Here is a 19,070-nt window from a genome sequence, read left to right as displayed (position 1 = left end):
GGGAGAATAAATTATACGCGAAACTGGAAAAATGTGTGTTTGCGGTTCCAGAGATCCAATTTCTGGGGTTTCTTGTCTCCGCTTCTGGTTTTCGCATGGACCCCGAGAAGGTCCGCGCTGTGCTTGAGTGGGAGCTTCCTGAGAATCAGAAGGCGCTGATGCGTTTTTTGGGCTTTGCTAATTATTACAGGAAATTTATTTTGAATTATTCCTCTGTTGTTAAACCACTCACGGATATGACCAGAAAGGGGGTAGATTTTTCTTCCTGGTCGGTAGAGGCGCGTAAGGCCTTTTCTGATATCAAGGAGAGTTTTGCTTCCGCTCCCATCCTAGTACAACCTGATGTTTCCTTACCCTTCATAGTTGAGGTTGATGCTTCTGAGGTGGGGGTGGGGGCGGTCTTGTCTCAGGGTTCCTCTCCTGCCAAATGGCAACCGTGTGCCTTTTTCTCAAAGAAGCTCTCCTCCGCAGAGAGAAATTATGATGTGGGAGATAGGGAATTGTTGGCCATCAAGTTGGCTTTTGAGGAATGGCGCCATTGGCTAGAGGGAGCCAGACACCCTATTACTGTGTTTACTGACCATAAAAATCTGGCCTACTTGGAGTCAGCCAAGCGTCTGAACCCGAGACAGGCCAGATGGTCTTTGTTCTTTTCAAGGTTTAATTTTGTTGTTACGTTCCGCCCTGGGGTTAAGAATGTGAAGGCAGATGCCCTGTCACGTTGTTTCCCGGGAGGTGGGAATTTTGAAGACCCGGGTCCCATTTTAGCTGAAGGTGTGGTGGTCTCTGCTCTTTTTCCTGAATTGGAGGCAGAGGTGCAGGCAGCCCAGTCAGAAGCTCCTGATCTTTGTCCTCCTGGGAGGTTGTTTGTGCCTCTCGCTTTGAGACACAAGATTTTTAAAGAACACCATGATACGGTCCTTGCTGGGCACCCGGGGACAAGAGCCACACTGGATCTCATTGCTCGGAGATTCTGGTGGCCTGCGCTTCGTAAGTCAGTTGAGGGTTTTGTGGCAGCTTGCGAGACTTGCGCTCGTGCCAAGGTCCCTCACTCACGGCCATCAGGTCCTCTCCTTCCTTTGCCCATTCCTTCCCGTCCTTGGACACATCTGTCCATGGACTTCATAACGGACTTGCCTCGTTCCTCGGGGAAGTCTGTGATTCTGGTGGTGGTGGACCGTTTTAGCAAAATGGTGCACTTTATCCCTTTTCCCGGTTTGCCCAATGCTAAGACGCTGGCGCAGGCATTTGTTGACCACATTGTCAAATTGCATGGGATTCCTTCTGACATAGTCTCTGATAGGGGCACGCAGTTTGTTTCCAGATTCTGGAAGGCTTTCTGTTCTCGCTTGGGGGTTCGCTTGTCATTCTCTTCTGCTTTCCATCCGCAGTCGAATGGCCAGACAGAGCGTGTCAATCAGAATCTGGAGACATATCTGCGCTGTTTTGTGGCGGAGAATCAGGAGGATTGGTGTTCGTTTTTGTCCCTTGCTGAGTTTGCTTTAAATAACCGTCGTCAGGAGTCCTCTGATAAGTCACCATTTTTTGGTGCATATGGGTTTCATCCGCAGTTTGGGACTTTCTCTGGAGAGGGCTCTTCTGGTTTGCCTGATGAGGACAGATTCTCCTCGTCTTTGTCATCTATTTGGCAAAATATTCAGGATAATCTAAAGAATATGAGTGAGAGATATAAGCGTGTGGCGGATAAGAGACGTATGCCTGGTCCGGACCTGAATGTTGGTGATTTGGTGTGGCTGTCTACCAAGAATATCAAATTGAAGGTTCCCTCCTGGAAGTTGGGTCCTAGGTTTATTGGGCCTTACAAGATCCTGTCTGTCATCAATCCTGTTGCCTACCGTCTTGATCTTCCTCAGACTTGGAAGATCCATAATGTTTTCCATAAGTCCTTATTGAAACCTTATGTTCAACCTATTGTACCTTCTCCTTTGCCTCCTCCTCCGATGGTTGATGGGAATCTTGAATTTCAGGTCTCTAGGATTGTGGATTCTCGTCTTGTCCGCGGTTCCCTCCAGTACCTCGTTCATTGGGAGGGTTATGGTCCTGAGGAGAGGATGTGGCTCCCAGTGACGGACATTAAGGCCTCTCGCCTCATCAGGGCTTTCCATAGGTCCCATCCTGAGAAGTTGGGCCCTGAGTGTCCGGAGTCCACTCCTAGAGGGAGGGGTACTGTCACAAGCAGACAGCTGAGAGGCTCTGACAGGAGCCGTTCAGATCCTCCCCCTTGAGTTTCTTTGTTTTGGTTTCTGTTCCTCACCTCGTTAGGCTATCTCAGCTGTCATGCAGTCGACTCATTACCTCCCTTTATATTCTCCCCCATAAGGTAGTTGGGTGTGGCTGATACTACTTCCTGGAATGAGTGTGCATGCTGACTTCAGCTCCCAGCTCCCAGCTCCCAGCTCCCAGCTCCCAGCTCCCAGCTCCCAGCTCCCAGCTCCCAGCTCCCAGTCGTCTTCAGATAAGTGCTGTTTTGTATTTATGATTTTCTGTTGTCTGGATCCAGGGGACCCTGACTCCCTCCGTGTCTGTGTAGGGAGCCGGTGGTCGTGTCCCCTCACTATTGTAGGGCCTTCAGGTTAAGATAGCCGAGGTACGTGGATATGCGCCCATTCACCTTTAGAGTGGTCGCATAGGCTGAGCATTAAGGGAGAGCGGCAGGTCGATTGCAGGGGTCTCCCTTTATGTTCCTTAGTTGTGGATCCAGTGAGTCATCATTTGTTATTTGTATCATCTTGTTTCCTGTACACCATCCGTGACATCATTATGTCAGAAGACTTAAAGGTAGGCAAACAATGTCATAGAGCAGCAGGAAATGCTAGCAGAATGCTTGGGTGTTTATGGGAGAGGCATTACCAGTAGAAAAAGGGAGGTGCTCTACAGAGCACTAGTGAGACCTCATTTGGAGTATTGTGCTCAGTACTGGAGACCATATCTCCAGACGGATATTGATACTTTGGAGAGAGTTCAGAGAAGAGCTACTAAACTAGTACATGGATTGCAGGATAAAACTTACCAGGAAATATTAAAGGACCTTAACATGTATAGCTTGGAAGAAAGGCAAGACAGAGGGGATATGAGAGAAACTGCTAAATACATAAAGGGAATCAACAAGGTGAAAGAGGAGAGAATATTTAAAAGAAGAAAAACTGCTACAAGAGGACATAGTTTTAAATTAGAGGGGCAAAGGTTTAGAAGTAATATCAGGAAGTATTATTTACTGAGAGAGTAGTGGATGCATGGAATAGCCTTCCTGCAGAAGTGGTAGCTGCAAATACAGTGAAGGAGTTTAAGCATGCATGGGATAGGCATAAGGCCATCCTTCATATAACAAAGGCTATTCATAGTATTCAGTATATTGGGCAGACTAGATGGGCCAAATGGTTCTTATCTGCCGACACATTCTATGTTTCTATGTCTGGTGTAAGATGCAGCAAAATTTTTAAAGGGAACTTGTCATGTTGAGGATTATGTCTGAGCTGCAGGCAGCAGGTTACATAGCAGGAGGAGCTGAGCAGATTTGCATATAGTTTTATGGTAAATAAATATATACAGTCAGGTCCATAGATATTGGGACATCAACACAAATCTAACATTTTTGGCTCTATACACCACCACAATGGATTTGAAATGAAACAAACAAGATATGCTTTAACTGCAGACTGTCAGCTTTAATTTGAGGGTATTTACATCCAAATCAGGTGAACGGTGTAGGAATTACAACAGTTTGCATATGTGCCTCCCACTTGTTAAGGGACCAAAAGTAATGGGACAATTGGCTTCTCAGCTGGTCTATGGCCAGGTGTGTGTTATTCCCTCATTATCCCAATTACAATGAGCAGATAAAAGGTCCAGAGTTCATTTCAAGTGTGCTATTTGCATTTGGAATCTGTTGCTGTCAACTCTCAAGATGAGATCCAAAGAGCTGTCACTATCAATGAAGCAAGCCATCATTAGACTTAAAAAAACAAAAGAAACCCAGAAGAGAGATAGCAAAAACATTAGGCGTGGCCAAAACAACTGTTTGGAACATTCTTAAAAAGAAGGAACGCATCGGTGAGCACAGCAACACCAAAAGACCCAGAAGACCACGTAAAACAACTGTGGTGGATGACCGAAGAATTCTTTCCCTGGTGAAGAAAACACCCTTCACAACAGTTGGCCAGATCAAGAACACTCTCCAGGAGGTAGGTGTATGTGTGTCAAAGTCAACAATCAAGAGAAGACTTCACCAGAGTGAATACAGAGGGTTTACCACAAGATGTAAACAATTGGGGAGCCTCAAAAACAGGAAGGCCAGATTAGAGTTTGCCAAACAACATCTAAAAAACCCTTCACAGTTCTGGAACAACATCCTATGGACAGATGAGACCAAGATCAACTTGTACCAGAGTGATGGAGAAGGAAAGGAACTGCTCATGATCCTAAGCATACTACCACATCAGTGAAGCATGGTGGTAGTGTCATGGCGTGGGCATGTATGGCTGCCAATGGAACTGGTTCTCTTGTATTTATTGATGATGTGACTGTTGACAAAAGCAGCAGGATGAATTCTGAAGTGTTTCGGGCAATATTATCTGCTCATATTCAGCCAAATGCTTCAGAACTCATTGGAAGGCGCTTCACAGTGCAGATGGACAATGACCCAAAGCATACTGCAAAAGCAACCAAAGAGTATTTTTTTAAGGGAAAGAAGTGGAATATTATGCAATAGCCAAGTCAATCACCTGACCTGAATCCGATTGAGCATGCATCTCACTTGCTGAAGACAAAACTGAAGGGAAAATGCCTCACGAACAAGCAGGAACTGAAGACAGTTGCAGTAAAGGCCTGGCAGAGCATCACCAGGGATGAAAGCCAGCGTCTGGTGATGTTTATGCGTTTCAGACTTCAGGCTGTAATTGACTGCAAAGGATTTGCAACCAAGTATTAAAAAGTGAAAGTTTGATTTATGATTATTAGGCTACTTTCACACTAGCGTTCGGGGCTCCGCTTGTGAGCTCCGTTTAAAGGCTCTCACAAGCGGCCCCGAACGCATCCGTACTGCCCCAATGCATTCTGAGTGGATGCGGATCCACTCAGAATGCATCAGTCTGGCAGCGTTCAGCCTCCGCTCCGCTCAGCAGGCGGACACCCGAACAATGTAAGTCAATGGGGACGGATCCGTTTGAAGTTGACACAATATGGCTCAATTTTCAAACGGATCCATCCCCCATTGACTTTCAATGTAAAGTCTGGACGGATCCGTCTGAACAACTTTCACACTTAGAATTTTTTCTAAACTATAATGCAGACGGATCCGTTCTGAACGGATCCAAACGTCTGCATTATAGGAGCGGATCCGTCTGTGCAGACACCAGACGGACCCGCTCTGAACGCAAGTGTGAAAGTAGCCTTGTTCTGTCCCATTACTTTTGGTCCCTTAACAAGTGTGAGGCACATATGCAAACTGTTGTAATTCCTACACCATTCACCTGATTTAGATGTAAATACCCTCAAATTAAAGCTGACAGTCTGCAGTTAAAGCGCATCTTGTTTGTTTCATTTCAAATCCATTGTGGTGGTGTATAGAGCCAAAAATGTGAGAATTGTGTCGATGTCCCAATATTTATGTGTGTGCACTCTGGTCCCCAATAAAAGTCACACTGGATATGCTGCTGTGCTACCTTCTTTGAACCGCCAATATCTATGGACCTGACTGTATAATTAGTTGGGCTTCGATCTGCTATGGAAAAAACTTAATGATTAGGAGCAGGTCCAATGCTCCTGTTCACACTGTGTCAGAAAAAGCAAAAGTATCTCTGACTCTGTCTCTTCCAATAGCAACATGGAGGTCTACAGGGAGTGCAGAATTATTAGGCAAGTTGTATTTTTGAGGATTAATTTTATTATTGAACAACAACCATGTTCTCAATGAACCCAAAAAACTCATTAATATCAAAGCTGAATATTTTTGGAAGTAGTTTTTAGTTTGTTTTTAGTTTTAGCTATTTTAGGGGGATATCTGTGTGTGCAGGTGACTATTACTGTGCATAATTATTAGGCAACTTAACAAAAAACAAATATATACCCATTTCAATTATTTATTTTTACCAGTGAAACCAATATAACATCTCAACATTCACAAATATACATTTCTGACATTCAAAAACAAAACAAAAACAAATCAGTGACCAATATAGCCACCTTTCTTTGCAAGGACACTCAAAAGCCTGCCATCCATGGATTCTGTCAGTGTTTTGATCTGTTCACCATCAACATTGCGTGCAGCAGCAACCACAGCCTCCCAGACACTGTTCAGAGAGGTGTACTGTTTTCCCTCCTTGTAAATCTCACATTTGATGATGGACCACAGGTTCTCAATGGGGTTCAGATCAGGTGAACAAGGAGGCCATGTCATTAGATTTTCTTCTTTTATACCCTTTCTTGCCAGGCATGCTGTGGAGTACTTGGACGCGTGTGATGGAGCATTGTCCTGCATGAAAATCATGTTTTTCTTGAAGGATGCAGACTTCTTCCTGTACCACTGCTTGAAGAAGGTGTCTTCCAGAAACTGGCAGTAGGACTGGGAGTTGAGCTTGACTCCATCCTCAACCCGAAAAGGCCCCACAAGCTCATCTTTGATGATACCAGCCCAAACCAGTACTCCACCTCCACCTTGCTGGCGTCTGAGTCGGACTGGAGCTCTCTGCCCTTTACCAATCCAGCCACGGGCCCATCCATCTGGCCCATCAAGACTCACTCTCATTTCATCAGTCCATAAAACCTTAGAAAAATCAGTCTTGAGATATTTCTTGGCCCAGTCTTGACGTTTCAGCTTGTGCGTCTTGTTCAGTGGTGGTCGTCTTTCAGCCTTTCTTACCTTGGCCATGTCTCTGAGTATTGCACACCTTGTGCTTTTGGGCACTCCAGTGATGTTGCAGCTCTGAAATATGGCCAAACTGGTGGCAAGTGGCATCTTGGCAGCTGCACGCTTGACTTTTCTCAGTTCATGGGCAGTTATTTTGCGCCTTGGTTTTTCCACACGCTTCTTGCGACCCTGTTGACTATTTTGAATGAAACGCTTGATTGTTCGATGATCACGCTTCAGAAGCTTTGCAATTTTAAGAGTGCTGCATCCCTCTGCAAGATATCTCACTATTTTTGACTTTTCTGAGCCTGTCAAGTCCTTCTTTTGACCCATTTTGCCAAAGGAAAGGAAGTTGCCTAATAATTATGCACACCTAATATAGGGTGTTGATGTCATTAGACCACACCCCTTCTCATTACAGAGATGCACATCACCTAATATGCTTAATTGGTAGTAGGCTTTCGAGCCTATACAGCTTGGAGTAAGACAACATGCATAAAGAGGATGATGTGGTCAAATAACTCATTTGCCTAATAATTCTGCACTCCCTGTATGGGACTCACCACCACCACCTCAGAAGAGATTGAGGGTAAGTAGGCCTTTTATTCAGTCCTGTATCTCCTTCCAACAACTCCATATACACACTCGGCACAGATGTCTCCAGGGGCGTAGCTAGAAATGCATGGGCCCCATAGCAAAAAAATGTATGCCCCCCCCCCCCCCGTGCCATCCACAGATCCCCCTCCCCTAAACAGTGCCATCCACAGATCTCCCCCCTAAACAGTGCCATCCACAGATCCCCCCTAAACAGTGCCATCCACAGATCCCCCCTAAACAGTGACATCCACAGATCCCCCCTCCCCTAAACAGTGACATCCACAGATCCCCCCTCCCCTAAACAGTGCCATGCACAGATCCCCCCTCCCCTAAACAGTGCCATGATGGCACTGTTTAGGGGAGGGGGGATCTGTGGATGGCACTGTTTAGGGGGGATCTGTGGATGGCACTGTTTAGGGGGGAGATCTGTGGATGGCACTGTTTAGGGGAGGGGGGATCTGTGGATGGCACTGTAGGGGGATCTGTGGATGGCACTGCCATCCACAGATCTCCCTACAGTGCCATCCACAGACCCCACTCCCCGACGGTCACAGCAGTATATTTATAAACTAATCAGTAACTACTTTAACTTTAATCATTGCTCATTGCTGAGCTCTTTACTTGGATTATTTGGATATCTTACTTTGTCTTAGCTCCGGTAATAGCAGGCAGTGCGGGGGAAGGCGCTCACTCACTAGGCAGCGCAGGCGCGTGACGTCAGTGAGTGAGCGCCGCCCCCCGCACTGCCTGCTATTACCGGAGCTAAGACAAAGTAAGATATCCAAATAATCCAAGTAAAGAGCTCAGCAATGAGCAATGATTAAAGTTAAAGTAGTTACTGATTAGTTTATAAATATACTGCTGTGAGCGGCGTGGCCCTGTATATTCTAACCCCCAGGCAAGCGTCCCTGTCACCATGGGAACGCCTGGGGGTTAGAATATACCATCGGATTTGAGTTTTTACGATCTCACTGAGCTCGTAAAACTCAGATCCGATGGTATATTCTAACCCCCAGGCAAGCGTCCCCGTCACCATGGGAACGCCTGGGGGTTAGGGCCGGCGCCGCCTGCAGCGCACAAGTATTGTAAACTACCCGGGCCAGGGCTTTACTCATTATCTCCTGGGGGGCCCCTGACTTAGGGGCCCGGTCGCAATTGCCACCGCTGCGACCCCTATAGCTACGCCACTGGATGTCTCGCAATCACTACTTGCCACACCAGCGGCAGGAAGTTACTCCTAGCTGAGCTCAGAATAGATGTTTACTTGCTCATAGGTATTCACACCATGCAGTGTTAGATCTTATCCAGGAGGGAGTCACTTGGCGGAATAAGCAAGGAGATAAGGGAATAAGCAACTTGTATTTTATTCATTTAAATTCATGCTTATTCTGAGTTTAAAATCAAGGAGGCAGTCCTATGTCACGAATTACCGGGTGTGAACCCACTGTTCCTCTTGAGAAGGATTGGCACACGAGGCAGCTGGTCCAGGCAGACCAGGACGTACCAGAGCAAGGTACCAGAGGTACAGACGTAATCAGCAGGCCGAGTCGTAACCAGGAGCAACAGTGCAGGGCCAAAGGATGAGGCAGAGAGGAAGTCAAACAAGCAATAGGTCAGGGCAGGCAGCACAGGTACAGGTCAGGCAGTCCGGGTCAGCAACAGGAGAGTCAAGGCAAGCAGGCAGGCAGAGATCAAACAGGTAGCGGAGTCCAAAAACACAAGCATGGGTCAGGTACACAGGAATACAAGCAGAGAAATCAGCAACCTTTGCAGGACACAATGACCTTGACACTCAGGCATCTGGGAAGGGGGCTGAGCCACTTATATACATACAGGAGGCCTAGGATTGGTTAGTGAGGTCACATGATCTAACCCATAAAGCCCAGGAAGTGACATGCGCCGGCCCTTCAGGAAGTGCTGCAGGGAACAAGCAGCAAGCATGCTGCGGCCAGGGCTGAAAGGAAACTGTGGAGCAGACCCCATAACAAACATTACCTGCAAGGACAGAGCCCAGGACTGCAGCAGTTAATGGGCAAGCACAGGCAGCAGATCACCGCTGAACACGGTGCCCAGGACCACGGCGGTAAGCAGGAGAACAGCGACGCACAGCATCCACTGTTACATCCTATCAGTGATTGAAAGCTATGTCTGTATGCAGTTGTTCCAAAGCATGAATTCAAAAGATTTGAGAATAAATAAGCTTACGCGGGCGAAGTGAATAAGTATATTTAATAAGTTTGAATGTGATTCAATATAAGATAAAACAGATAAATCATATACAGAATAGTAAAAAGTAAATAATCATCACTGGCCTATATATAAAAAATGGGGTAGGACTCCGGTCGCCATCCCATAGCACATGTATGACACCCCAGGGTGTACAATAGATGCAAATTAATATTTACATCCTACCTAGAATGAAGTTTTCAATGGAGTGCCCCCTAATTGTTGGTGCAAACCAGAGTTATACCTTTCGGCCCCTCTTCCAGTGTGCAGCCCACATATCTCTGAGATTACTCAGGAATATAGTCTTATCAGTGCAATGGGGGATGGGTACTAACTATCTCTAACCCACCACATTACAAGGAAGACTTTATTACACAGGATATTCAAGGTAATATAAAATAGGCAGAATTAAAGGCGACAGAACCAATCAGTTCTTCAAAATACCCTTACAATTCAGCAGTCATAGAAGGGAGGCTGTCAGTCACTGATAGGACCGCTTCCTTGACTTCAAAACCCAGAATAAGCAGGAATTTAATGAATGAAATGCAGGTTATACTAAGTATTTTCCCACAAAGCTTTATATCAATGTACTCAGCTCCTCCTGATCTATAACTTTCTGCCTGAAGATTAATTCAGAGTGTTATGGTGACAGGTTCACTTTAAGAGGCTTGCCTCTTAATAATTTTAGTAGCTCTCTGGTGGTCAATGCAACAGAAAATGAAATTTATGTTGCTAAAGAGCTGGTGTAGATTTTTGGTGTAATTTACACCATTGTTCTGGCACAAATATTAAATTTTGTTGGGCTGCATAGGCTATGCCCCTACCAACCATGCCCACCCCCTCCCAACCAAACCCTGCTCGCTATTTTAAAAAGTGACAAGCGAAGCATGAAAGGTGGCAAAGTCGCCAATATTTGTACAAAACGATACTGTCACGGCTGAGGATGGGGGAAATCCTCAGCCGTGCACTGCCATGTGCTGTAGGCCTATTCGGCCAGGAGAACAGGATAGGGAGCAGGTCACCTCCTACAGCGTCCCTACCCTGACCCTAACACCTAACTGCATGGGCCGACCTTAAAGGTAGGAGGACCCATGCGAAGGAACCTCGGATCCCTAACTCACCCTCCGTCCGGTCCCTGCGCTAGGAGTCAGGGTAAGACGACCTACTCCTCCTAGGCACGGAGGAGCAGGAGTCTCAATGGCCAAGCTGTTGGGAAAAGGGGAACTCATACAGCCTTACGGGAATGACAGGCAAACTATTAGTTCCACCAACCTGTCACAGCCTTGCTGACTGGATCCCTGCGCAAACAGGAATCCAGAACCGTAAGCTGCACCAAACACATAGAAAGGTCCCAACAGAACATAACATACAACATCAACACACAGCAGACATAAACATAAGGACAATATCTTTATGACCACAGGGGTGGCTCTCACTGGCAGATAGTAAGACAGGAGGCTGCTCCAGCAAGCATAGCTGAAACAACCCACAGAGCCATGCTAACAGTGAGGCTATATAGGCCAGGAAGCCACACCCCACAGTCGGACACACCCAGTGACACACACACACACTGGGAAGGAAGTTAACCCTTCCAACACCCGGGAAGGGAAAACACAACATTAAAGGGAAAGTGTCCAACAGTAGCAACCCACTGTGGTTGTTGCCGCTGGCCATGACATGGGTGGCAACCGTGTCCTGGGGAATAGCCCAGAGGCCAGGACACTGCCACCACATGTACAGACAGCCAAACGTTGCCACGGGCAACCACAGTGCAGGAAAAGTGTCAGTGCACACAACACACTACACAGAGTGCACACAGACAAACAACACAGTGAACACAATACACACACACCTAACATAGGGGTTGCTAGGTGCAACCGCATGCACAGCAGGAAAGCTGCCACAAGCAAGCATTGTCAGCGGCAACCACAGGTGAGGCAAATACCACTGCCCTCACCTGTGATTGACAACAAAACAAAACCACTGGGCCAAAATTGGTGCCTTTTCTACACCAGAAAACTGGTAAATCACCTATAATCAGATACATTGGCACTAATCTAAATACTCAGAGAAAATCTCCCAGTGTCCAGTTTCTAAATCAAAACTACCTATTTACTTACTATGAAAGGGATAGAGGGAATCAGATACTGTAAAATACTCCTTTATTGATTTAATTTTCTTATAATATTATATTATATATCATATAAAATATTAAAAACATGACCAAGGTTATTTTCAGACATACATAAAAGTAAAAATAAAAAAATTGGGGTGAAAAACTTTCCAAGGTTGGAGATAATCAAAACAATGAATCCATTATATATAATATTCACACAGGCAAGTGAAGGCTAAAGTGCTGTCACGGGGTTCCGAAGGTGCACTCGGTCCCCCATTGCCCGCAGAACTGTTGCTTAGCTTTTGGAATGAGGTTCTGTGTTTGACCTCATTCCCAGGGCAGCTTTACTAGCTGGGTGGCTCCTTGCTCCTAAGTCTGCCTTGAGCGCCGAGCTGATCACTCGGTGCTCGACTGGTTGGTCTGTCGGTCATGTGACGCTGGCTACGTCACATGACCCTCACTCCCCACTATAAATACAGGCAGCCTGCTGGCTACAGGTTGCCTGTTAATTTCTAGGTTCCTGGTATTTGTTGGACTGCTGAATACTTACCTGATCCTGTTCCTTGACCATCCTTTTGCCTGATCCTCCTGTACTGCGCATCCGTCCTGGTATTGTGACCTCGGCTCCCACCTGACTACTCTCTTAGGACGCCTCTTGTACTTCTCTGCTCTCCTGGTATTTATGACCCCGGCTTCTCCTGACAATTCTCTGCTTGCTCCATTTGTACTTTGCAGCTTTCCTGGTATTGACTCGGTCCGTTCACGTCCTGTTGTTTGTCTGTCTGTCATCCCTGCACTTACTCCAAGTTAGGGATTGCCGTCCAGTTGTCCCCTGTCATTAGGACTCGCGAGGCAAGTAGGCAGGGCCAGGGGTAAGGGTGGAGCGCAGTGGTCACTTCCCTCCCCCCTGTGTGTGTGTGTGTGTGTGTACGCGACCGTTACAGATTAACAGGCCCAATAACCACTGTATTATGAATCCTCTGGTGACCCTGACTGACTATGTCTCTAATCTGACGCAGATGGTGCAGGAGTTAGGGGAAAAACTCAGCTCTTTTGAGTTAGGGCAAGGCTCTTCCACTCCTCAGGCCTCCAGTCCGCATTTTGAGCCCCAGATTAAGCTCCCAGAAACCTTTTCTGGAGACCGGAAGAAGTTTCTCTCTTTTAAGGAGAGTTGTAAACTTTACTTCCGTTTGCGCCCCGTGTCCTCTGGCCCCGAGAGTCAACGCGTGGGCATTATCATTTCCCGATTACAGGGTGATCCCCAGGACTGGGCGTTCTCTTTACCTGCTGGCGCCAGTTGTTTATATTCTGTGGAGGGGTTCTTTCAGGCCCTAGGTACCCTCTATGATGAACCAGACAGGGCTCTAGTAGCCGAGACGGCTCTAAAGGCACTGGTTCAGGGCAATTTACCAGCGGAGGATTATTGCACCCAATTCAGAAGGTGGTGTGTCCCCTCAGGATGGAACATACCAGTCCTGAAGAGTCAGTTCAGGTCAGGTCTGTCTGATAAATTAAAGGATCTTCTGGTCAGTTATCAACTTCCAGAGACCTTAGAGGAGATGATGACCCTGGCCTATCCCAGAGACAATGCTGAGGTCTCCACCGAGGAACCCATGCAGGTTGGCATGACCCGAGGGAATCTTCGCCGCAGACGTGGAGAATGCTTTTACTGTGGAGATTCTGACCATTGGATCAACCAGTGTCCTAAGAAGGTCCTCTCTGTCAAGTCTCCTAAGGCAAGGCAACCTAAAGACCAGGTACACCCTGAATTTTCTAAATGTAAGCTTTCGGTACCCATTACGATTTCTCTGGGAGTAGATAAATGGGCCGGTAAGGCCTTTATTGATTCTGGCTCAGCGGCTAGCTTTATTGACTCTGAGTATGCTGTTAAATTGGGTATTCCTATGTTTGCCTTACCAACTCCTATCCATGTCATGGCTATTGATGCTACTCCTCTTTTTGGTGGTACGGTGAGCTTATGTACCTCGGAGATTTCTCTAACCGTGGGTGTGTGCCACTCAGAGAGATGTTCGCTTCTAGTCCTGGAGAACCTACCTGCTGAGGTGGTACTAGGGTTGCCTTGGCTCCGACTACATAACCCCACTATAGATTGGTCCAATGGGGAGTTGGTGAGATGGGGGCCTAAGTGTGACTCGTGCCTGTCCGTGGTACAGGCTGGGGTCTCAGTAAAGTCTGATACTTTACCCTCTGTTGTTAGAGAATATTCTGATGTATTCTCATCACCAACCCCGGAGGTCCTACCCCCCCCCCCTCCCCCCATAGACCTTATGATTGTACCATAGAGCTAGTAGAGGGGGCCAAGTTTCCTAAAGGACGAATTTATAATCTTTCTATGCCCGAACGCAAGGCCATGGAAGATTATATTAAGGAGAGCCTTGGTAAAGGGCATATTAGACCTTCTGTCTCTCCTATGGGGGCGGGGTTTTTCTTCGTTAAGAAAAAAGATGGTAGTCTTAGGCCATGTATCGATTACCGGAGATTAAATAAAATCACTGTCCAGAATAGATACTCCCTCCCATTGATTCCGGATTTATTTAACCAGGTCCTGGGGGCAACCTGGTTTTCCAAAATTGACCTGAAAGGGGCATACAATCTAATCCGAATCAAGGAGGGAGACGAATGGAAGACGGCATTCAATACTCCGGTAGGACACTTTGAATATCAGGTGATGCCTTTTGGACTCAGCAATGCCCCAGCTGTGTTCCAAAACTTCATGAATGACATTCTTAGGGAATTCTTAGGTAAATTTGTTATTGTCTATCTTGACGACATTTTGATATTCTCTCCTGACTTCGAATCCCATTTGTCTCATGTTAGACAAGTATTAGAGGTGTTGAGGGAGAATCAGCTATCCGCTAAACAAGAGAAATGTGTCTTTGGTGTGCAGGAGATTCTGTTTCTAGGGCATGTTCTGACTCCTCACGCCTTCAAGATGGATCCTGGTAAGGTACTAGCAATTAAGGAATGGGTAAGACCTTCATCCTTAAAGGCCTTACAACGGTTCTTAGGTTTCGCCAATTACTATCGTAAATTTATTATGAATTTTTCCGTAATTGCTAAACCGTTGACCGACCTTACTAAGAAAGGGGCGGATTTGGAGAATTGGTCTACTGAGGCCATTTCTTCATTTGAAAAATTAAAAAAGGCATTCAGTAGCGCTCCCATTCTGATCCAGCCTGATCAGGAGAAACCTTTTATTGTGGAGGTGGATGCGTCCGAGGACGGCGCAGGAGCAGTCCTTTCACAAGGTCCTGCCAGCCTCACTAATCTGAGACCATGTGCCTTCTTCTCCAGGAAATTCTCTCCCACGGAGAGAAACTACGACATAGGGAATAGGGAGCTGCTGGCCATTAAATGGGCATTTGAGGAGTGGAGGCATTTTCTGGAGGGGGCAAGGCATTGTGTAACTGTTGTCACTGACCATTAAAACCTTATGTTTCTCGAGTCTGCTAAGAGGTTGAATCCCCGTCAAGCCAGATGGGCTCTGTTTTTTACTCGTTTTGATTTTTCCATCACGTTCAGGCCGGGAAGTAAAAATGTGAAGGCGGACGCATTATCTCGGAGCTTCCAGGCTTTTCAACCTACTGAGGTACCACCTGAATCCATCCTACCAGCAAAAATCTTCTTAGCAGCTCTTACCCAGGATATCTCGGCTCGCATTAGGTCGGAACAACATCTGGCACCGGTATCCACCCCAACAGATAAGTTGTTTGTTCCCGTACAATTTCGTCTCCAGCTGTTGGGTGAGTGTCACGATTCTGCCTTTTGTGGACATCCGGGTGTTGAGGGCACTAAGGATCTGGTTTCTAGATCTTATTGGTGGCCCACTCTAACTAGGGATGTCAAGACCTATGTGTCAGCCTGTGAGGTTTGTGCCAGGTCCAAGACACCTAGGACTCACCCTGCTGGTAACCTACGACCCCTACCCATTCCCAGTAGACCCTGGTCCCATATCTCGATGGACTTTATAACTGACCTACCGCTGGCGGAGGGTAAGACTGTAGTGTGGGTAGTGGTGGATAGGTTTAGCAAGATGGTCCATTTCATTCCCCTGTCTAAACTCCCGAATGCCAAAACCCTGGCGTCTATTTTTGTGAAAGAAATTGTTCGATTGCATGGTATCCCGGAAAATATTGTTTCGGACAGGGGTGTGCAGTTTGTGTCCAAATTCTGGAGGGCCTTCTGTCAAAGATGTAAAATTTCGTTGTCTTTTTCTTCCGCCTACCATCCTGAGAGTAATGGGCAGACTGAACGCCTTAATCAGTCTGTGGAACAATTCCTGAGGTTGTATGTTGCTGATGACCAGCAATTATGGGTCAAATTCCTTCCGTTGGCTGAATTTGCTCTGAATAACCGTGTCAATTCTTCTGCTGGGGTCTCCCCTTTCTTTTGTAACCATGGTTTTCATCCCCGTTTTCATTCTGGGTCGTCCGTCTCCTCCTCTAACCCTGAAGCTGATAAACTCTCCTCCAAACTGTGCACAGTTTGGGCCCGGGTTCAATCGAACCTAGAAAAGGCTCAATGTTCTCAAAAACTCAAGGCCGATAGGAGACGTTCAAGGGGGGTAAACTTTCAGGTTGGGGATAAAGTATGGTTGTCCTCCAAGAATCTATCTCTCAAGGTAACTTCTAAAAAATTTGCTCCTCGTTTTATTGGACCATATAAGATCACGGAAGTGATTAACCCGGTATCTTTTAGGTTGGAGCTGCCTGAGTCATTCCACATTCATAATGTGTTCCATAAATCTCTGCTTAAAAAATATTTTGAACCGGTAGTACCATCAAAAGCCTCGCCTCCGCCAGTTCTTGTTAATGATGCTGTCGAGTATGTGGTGTCTAAAATAGTGGATGTCAGGAAGGTGCGTAATTCCTTGCAGTACCTGATTCACTGGAAGGGGTATGGACCTGAAGAGAGATCTTGGGTACCTGCCAGGGAGGTTCATGCTCCTAGACTTGTTCGTAAATTTCATTTAGAACACCCTGAAAAGCCATCGCCTGAAATCTTGGGTCCGGTGGCCCCTCGTAAAAGGGAAGGTACTGTCACGGGGTTCCGAAGGTGCACTCGGTCCCCCATTGCCCGCAGAACTGTTGCTTAGCTTTTGGAATGAGGTTCTGTGTTTGACCTCATTCCCAGGGCGGCTTTACTAGCTGGGTGGCTCCTTGCTCCTAAGTCTGCCTTGAGCGCCGAGCTGATCACTCGGTGCTCGACTGGTTGGTCTGTCGGTCATGTGACGCTGGCCACGTCACATGACCCTCACTCCCCACTATAAATACAGGCAGCCTGCTGGCTACAGGTTGCCTGTTAATTTCTAGGTTCCTGGTATTTGTTGGACTGCTGAATACTTACCTGATCCTGTTCCTTGACCATCCTTTTGCCTGATCCTCCTGTACTGCGCATCCGTCCTGGTATTGTGACCTCGGCTCCCACCTGACTACTCTCTTAGGACTCCTCTTGTACTTCTCTGCTCTCCTGGTATTTATGACCCCGGCTTCTCCTGACAATTCTCTGCTTGCTCCATTTGTACTTTGCAGCTTTCCTGGTATTGACTCGGTCCGTTCACGTCCTGTTGTTTGTCTGTCTGTCATCCCTGCACTTACTCCAAGTTAGGGATTGCCGTCCAGTTGTCCCCTGTCATTAGGACTCGCGAGGCAAGTAGGCAGGGCCAGGGGTAAGGGTGGAGCGCAGTGGTCACTTCCCTCCCCCCTGTGTGTGTGTGTACGCGACCGTTACAAGTGCTATCCAAATCACACAAAAGTGCAAGCTAAATTTGCTATCCAAGTATAATGCTTAAGTATCAACAATATTAAAGTGCATCAGTAATCAATACCTGGGTGTTGGACAAAAGTATATAGACCAACCAAGGACCCCCACACCCCAACACGTCCTTCACCTAATGCTTCATCCCCTGATAATGGGATAATGCCACTAGGTTTAGCCCAAAGTCAAATCTGTTGGTTGACACAGTCGTTCCACACCCTCTGCCCTAACACTCAATATATCTGCTCCTTTGTCTTCATTAGCAAGAGTAGGGCAATTTTGCTTTAGATGACACTATCTGATGGTGCAAGTGTAATGATTGTTGTATAAAGTATTCTGTGCACCATGCTATGCTGTCAGGTTTCCAAATACTAGTTTAAGTTCAGATAGTGAAACTCTATTGCTGTAGTACAAGTGGGGTTTGCATCACTAACAGGAAAGTGACATATTACGGACAGTTCCAGCAACTATTCCTGACAGAGGTGAGCAGTAATGAGATTCTTCTGACATTTTACCAAACGCAACCAGTTAATCAACTGAACTAAATTCAGCCTGACAACGACAACAACTTCAATTCTCTAATTGTAAAATTGAATAAATGCTCCACTGAACTGTCAACAACTGCAGCGTTAAATCCATAACTGTGACCTGGAGATTAATGTGGGTCATGATTCAGAATATGAATTCCAGGAAGTCGATTTTTCATCTTTAAATTTTCCCTCTTTGTACCATTAGACAGAATTTAATCAAATACTTAGAAATCCTCCAAAGTTATAACAGAATAACTAGCCACTTAGAAATACGAGGCTATTGTAGGCACAATAAATATATCTTATTAAAAGAAGAAAATAAATAATTTACATGTTTTATGAAACAAAATATTATATGTAAACATTGATTTTGCAGCCATTATAAAAGCTCTGATTCAGCAGTCTATAAGCTATGAAATGGCGCATACGCCTTTGCCATATACTTTATTGCTTCAAAGCATACATTATAACTTGGCATAGTGTTGATAGAGACTGATAGGGTGCTGAATCTCCCTAAAGTCCTGTATGGAGACTTGCTGTAAGTACTCCATGGTAGACTTTTTGGCAATGCTTCATTGGAAACTGATATGCAAAGAGGCAATGCGTCCAGCCTGCTAGAATCCTAATCCATACTGATGAGGAGCAAGCACTGTGAAACAGTTGTCTGTAGATGGATATCTGGCTTGTCTATGTTCCCTTGTGAAATCCCGAGGCTAGTTGGAAAGTGGTATTTTGACTCCGGAAGCCACTTCCAAGAGGTAGGGCTGGCAAGTTACTTCTCTTCCTTGGAACATACCTCAATGCATATTTATTTCTGATGGAACATTGCCTATAAGGATTAACTTTACTATCTCAGTCCAAACACAGCCTTTCTGGTCCTCAACCTTCTGTAAAAATTTAGGGGGTCATTCATTATTGGAAGTACATCACTTTTTCGCATACTTTTGTCACAGATTTG

This window comes from Bufo bufo, chromosome 4, assembly GCF_905171765.1.
Source record: "Bufo bufo chromosome 4, aBufBuf1.1, whole genome shotgun sequence".
Lineage (NCBI taxonomy): Eukaryota > Metazoa > Chordata > Amphibia > Anura > Bufonidae > Bufo > Bufo bufo.
The sequence above is the reverse complement of the archived record's forward strand: the minus strand, read 5'-3'. Positions refer to the sequence as shown.